This window comes from Choristoneura fumiferana, chromosome 13 (assembly GCF_025370935.1).
Source record: "Choristoneura fumiferana chromosome 13, NRCan_CFum_1, whole genome shotgun sequence".
Classification (NCBI taxonomy): domain Eukaryota; kingdom Metazoa; phylum Arthropoda; class Insecta; order Lepidoptera; family Tortricidae; genus Choristoneura; species Choristoneura fumiferana.
The window spans coordinates 8470751-8477244 of NC_133484.1; positions in this window are offsets into that span (position 1 = coordinate 8470751).

Consider the following 6494-nt stretch of genomic DNA (forward strand, 5'->3'; position numbering starts at 1 on the left):
AAATTTACCGTTTGTGTCTCGTTTTTTACCACTGATTGTTTGCGTTGAATTTGGCTGACGCTAGCTTGCAAATAGGTACTGTGTTTTTGTTTTTTAACTTAACATCCCCCTTTATGTGTGTTTTGTTGACTTTAGAAAAGCCTTCGATACCGTGAAGTGGTCGAAACTGTGGTTGGTCCTGACGGAAATGGGTGTACCACAACACCTTGTACACCTTATCAGGCGTCTGTACGAACACAACACTGCCGCTGTTCGAGTTGACGGTGTTGACTCCGAACGGTTCAAAACACAAGCCGGCGTTAGACAGGGCTGTATATTATCGCCCCTACTCTTCAATATATACACAGAGTACATCATGCGGATAGTTCTCGAAGAGTGGGATAAGGGAATATCCGTAGGAGGTCGGAAAATATCAAATTTAAGATATGCAGATGATACTACCCTCCTAGCGTCAACTAGAGACGAAATTGAAAAACTTCTTCGACGACTGGAGACCGCAGCGTTGGATTTCGGACTTACAATCAATCGCGATAAGACCAAAGTGATGATTGTAGATCGGGCCAACAACAACCAACCGGACGTCCAAAACATAGCGGGATGTGACGTAGTCAAGAGCTACATATATCTGGGCTCTACTGTCACAAACGCTGGAGGATGTGAAGACGAAATCCGAAGACGTTGCGCTGTGACTAGATCCTCAGTGGAGAAGCTCACAAAGATTTGGAAGGACCGCAGAATAACCAGGAACACAAAAGTTCGGATAATGAGATGCCTAGTATTTCCAATCTTTCTTTATGGAGCTGAGACGTGGACGCTGAGGAAACAGGACCGTCGCAAAATTGACGCTCTGGAAATGTGGTGTTGGAGACGCCTGCTCAGAATCCCGTGGACTGCGCACCGCACCAACGTTTCGATCCTTAAAGAGCTTAACATTAAAGAGAGATTATCGTCAACTGTGCAAATACGAATCCTCAAGTTCTTTGGACACATCACCCGTAATGAGGACTCCATGGAACGGCTTGTGGTGCAGGGGAAAGTCGAGGGCAAAAGATCTCGCGGACGCTCTCCGACACGGTGGACAGACCTCATCAAATCTGTGACGCACTCTAATATAAACGATTGCTCCCACTCTGCCAGACATCGGGCTACTTGGCGACGCGTCGCGACAGCAGCAGTGGCACAGGAATCGATCGACCAAAGCATGACCACGACCACTCTGTCAAGAGTGAACGACTAAGAAGAAGAAGTTTTTGTTTTCTAGCTAAAAAGCAGTCTATAATTATTCATAAATTGCCTCACTGTGCCGTAGAATAATTTAAAGTAAAAGAGTTCAAGATGTATTGTTGAATCAGGTAAATATTTGTTTGAAATTATGTACTTAGAGCTACCAGTATCGCGTAGAAACTTATTAATAAAATACCGTCCAAGAATTGCTATTTATCGATTTCTAATCATCAATCTTTGAATACAAGTTGGCAATAAAATCTGCTAAGTACCATTGTCCGACCATTTGCGCAGCTGTAAAATCTGACGTAATACCTCTTGATGTCGTCATTAAACTTGTTTACGGACGATTTTTGTAGTTACATCCAAAGAAAATAGGACGTCATAGAAATAGTGGGCGTTAGAAAATTCGGTCACATTTTATTTCTAAACTAAAATCATGTTTATGTAGTGTTTATGACTAAAATGTCAAGTCAATGTCGACACGCGACATTTCTAAACTTTTTACAGTTCGTTGTCAAGTAGGTTTTTGTAAAACATAACATGTTTTTAGCAGCTTTTATTAAGATTGCCCTGTTTGTTTGTTTACTTATTTATTTGGGCCAAATCTTGGAAGCTGAATTTGACTCACTTCCCGTGGTTGGATTGACTCAAAATTTAGCATACTTATGTAAATGTGGTGACAATACAATAATCTGGCAGTTACATCCTGGTAATTCCGCCAAGATCGTCTCCGCAGGACAGAACTCCTTGACAGTAAATGGCATCGACTTGAAATTTGGTACGGAAATGTAGTTGATTGACAATGCAAGTACAGTCAATAAGGAGGATATGAAAATGTTAACAGAAGCTTATTTATGTAAAAATGTACAGTACCCGGCGTTAAGATTGCACATTGGTCTTCGGAAAAAGACAATTGGCTGTTTACGACGATTTCCGAACACTGGCGACCGTCCATCAATCATCGAACTTATTAAGTGACGTTTTATATCAAATAAATACTGCACCTTTATGGTCTTTATTAGTTTACGTCAATTTAAAGACATGAACTTCGATATAAACTTCGAATATCTACAGAGAGCTGTTGCAACTACTAGAAAAAGGATAATTCCCTCTTTTTCCTAAAGATCAAGAACTCTAAATTATACATTTTCATCTAAATGCGTCCGTCCTCTATCGCACCTGTATAATAACTGACACAGTATATGTATAAAGTACTCTGTGAACTGACAAAGTCACATAAGTAGTGTGTGACAACGCTCTACGAAGCCGAAATTAGTCGAGTCTCTTTCCAAAGACCGATCTTTATGGCCGGGTACTGTATTTTCATAACAATTTATGACCGTGTATTACTAATTTGCTAGAAACCTATCTACATTTAAAATCAAACCTCTTTTTTGCTCAAATTGAATTCAATTCACTAACACAAGAAACCACTTTATTTCGTTTTAAACTTGAGGCCTTAATACAACTTGAACATTGTGACTTACCGCTTAAAATAAACTGCCGTATCCATGAACGCTTTTCCTTGCTTGGCTTTTATTACACGTCCAAGTGTTAAGGCGCTTTTAGAATTCACCACGCCCAACGTCCGTCGCACTTGAGGGCGACCCTGTTCCGACTTCGATTAACCTTCGCCACAAAGCTATAAAAACGATACATTATAGGGATAAACTTGAGGAAACTTGCGGATTAATGTACAAAGTTTTAAGACAAATCCAATGAAGGAAATTCGTATGAATTTGCCAAAGAACAAGCATGATGGACACTTAAGGCAGTCGATTATTTTTTTTGAGTTTAATAATGTAACGTGTGTTTTCAGAATTTTTCGAAGCCACTGTTTGCTCTGAAATCAAACTTCTTAATAGGGAATCGGCTTTAACCGATCAAAAAATGCTTTTTCACTTCTCATGCTCGTAAAATTCGTGTTTACGCTGAATCTAGGCGACATAAAATGCATGAAAAATAAAAGGTACCTTGTAAGTGAACAATGTTTGCATTGTTGTTATTTTATCTCCATGCAATCGAAGTGAAAAACAGAGTGTAAAACTCGAGCATTAAACCCATTTTTCCCCTGACATGTCTATCCACCCTCGCCGTATTCTTGGGTAAAATGGCTCGTTTTATGCTCTTGTTGTACAGTCAAGGGCAAAGATATCAACACAGCCAAAGTTACAAAAACATGTATACACGACTTTATGCACTTAACATTAAGGCTGTACAATACAAAAAACTATATGTCCACGTAACAAGAGCAAAAAAAGTCGTCAATCGGCTTGACCGACGTGAAAATAGCATCGAAGAAATCGTTAAAATAGGTACACACTTATTTCAATATACCTAACATCATAATGATTCCAAAGAAAGTTATCTACTAAAATATTTGGGCACCATATGTTTAAGTAATCTATTTGACTAACAAACAGTTAATACGCGCATAAAAAGGATATTATACGCAAATGAAGATCACGGAGGTGAGGGTTCCCGCGTGTGTCTGCTTCACTCCCTGTAAAACCTATACCCGCTCTCCATTCCACCTTAATAAAAGAAACATACAACAAACAGTGCCAAGCTTTATTGCAATACAGGTTTCATTGACTCCTTAGCCGGTTTTTCACAAGTCCGCAGGTGGCCGGGCCGCCGATTAAACTCTTTATTGGTCTAGACTGCTTTTGTCTAAATGAACTCGATACTAAAAAAGGCAAGTTGTAGGTATGGGTTGAAATATAAAGTAGGTTTGCATCTTGACTGAAATTTTGTTGTGTGACTAACAGAGAAAGTTGAAAGGACTCTTCGAGTTTGGTATTTTATTCAGTTATTTAATCTAAGTGGTAGCTTATAAAGTACCAAAGAGGCTACAAAGATTATAAATTTTTAATGTGTAGTTTAATTTTGACTTTTATATACGGGTACTTACTTTATCCGCAGTACTCGCATTATGAAGAAGGATAACTATTTAAATATAACAAGCTCAATCGTATATAGTAGCATTTAATATCTCTTAATTAAATCTGAAATCAAATTACAAACGGGTGCAATAAGATTTGAATATTTTACGACAGGGGAGCAGACAAAGTCACACAACAGGAGAGGGAGGCCTATGTCCAACAGTGGACGTACTACAGCTGATGAATATGATGATGATAAAATTTATACAAGCAAAAAAGCCTTTTCAACATGGCTGAAACATATCGTCACATTTTCCACTCTTACGGGTAAACTGGGGTGCATTCTTTAGATAAATCCACGTACTTTTATCACCCCGGCTCCCTCCTACATTAGCTAAACGACTATTGAACGATCGGCGTAAGCGAATGTAAACTGAAGCCTCAGGTGCATCGTTGGTATTTTACAAGCCTGCAACATATAACTGGACACTACTGTAGCGTATAAAGTGGTAGGTATTTTGAACCTTAATGCACTAGAAAGGTTTAAGTTGAATCAAGTGCTCCTTTTTTAAAGTGCTAGATTTAGTGTTCTCGTTAATAATATTATAAAAGGTAGATTAGGTACACTAAAAAAAAACTAAAACTACATTAAAATTAAATAACCTAAAACTATAATAAACTAAAAATGGACCCTGCGGCATGATGGTAGAAGGTACTGTTCTATTATTAAAACTAGGTTGGAAGGATGGTACTATTCTAATATTAAAATTAGCCTAAAACTCTAAAGCGCACCTTTTCTCAGGGATAAGACTAACTAAGCTAGATCGATTTATTCGTCCCTGACAACCCCCACGTAGCAAATTTCATCGCAAACATTCGAGCCTTTTTCAATATCTCTAAAATCTATTTTCTATTTATGGGTATATAAATAAAAATTAATCGTATTAAAAGGTGTTGCTAAGCGCGAAACGGCTGGACCGATTTCGTAAAATATTTTTATTGTTATTTTTGGTGTTGTGCTCGTTATTGTTAGGAGGTTTTGTATGGAAGAAAAGGGTCTGGCCGCAATTCTATAGTGAAAGTGCTCCTGGTTGAAATGTACACCTTTCTTAGGTGCGTTTATTTGTCTTCTTATAAGATATAGTTTTACCAAATTCCAAGCCTAGAATCCCCTTCCTTGGTTTGGCTAATATAATAATAATAAAAAATATGTTTTTATTTTTTTTTGTAGCTAAACCAGTAGTTCGATTTCTTTAAAATTTTAATGTTACATGCACCTAATAGTACTTCATTTTAAAAAAAAACCAAGGTTCTAACTTGTTCATAAAGGCTTAAAAAAATATTTTATTAAAAAAGAATTAATACTTGCGAGATAGCGACAACCTCAACTTTTTGTTATTTAATGCAGAACATTTTATTATTATTCCAAAAAAATCCATTTGTGGCAACAAGGTCAAAATGTCTTACTAATGCATACAGACCGTCCTTATTACGACCATAAGTACCTACGTACATACCTATATGCCACATGACGCGACAAGTACCTATATGATAATTTGCTGTATGGAATCTACGTAACTTATGAAAATAAGTAGTTCGGACTGCATTCAGAGATTTACTTGGAAATTGCCTACTCATCCAGAAATTGACACCACAAATACAGGATTCTCAAAATATTTATTACTAAGCAGATATTGAAAATGTGTTCGAATTTGACACCTAACTATTTATTCTAGAATATTGATTATGAATTTCTTTTGAATTTCGCTAACATATGTTTGGAATTTGAATTTGGAATAACTACGCGTAATTTTTTTAAGTTACGGGCTGTAACTAAACTATGCGTTGGCTGTCATTTGCCTACAATAGTCTAGCTTAAATAATAAATATCACTAGTATATTTCTGTAATGTATGCATTTGCTTTTAATAAAGTTTCAGTTTTGTATAGATGATATGCATTTAGTGCAAATTGTATCATTAGAGATGCTGATGCCAAATCTCTTATAAATGAAAATTAAAACTACAAAGGCGGAAGGTTTTCACCATTTCTACGCGACGGCCTGTATGCATTAGTAAGACATTTTAACCTTGTTGCCACAAATGGTTTTTTTTTACAAAAAATATATTTTATTCAATATTATATTCTGCATTAAATAACAAAAAATTGAGGTTGTCGCTGTCTCGCAAGTATTAAAAAAATGTTTTTAATAAAAAAAAATTAAGCCTTTATGATATAGTTAGAACCATGGTTTTTTTTAAATTAATTACTATAAGGTGCATATAACATCCAAATTTTAAAGAAATCGAACTACTAGTTTAGCTACAAAAAATATTTTATTTTATTTTATTTTTTTTTACTATTTTAGCCAAACCAAAGGGAT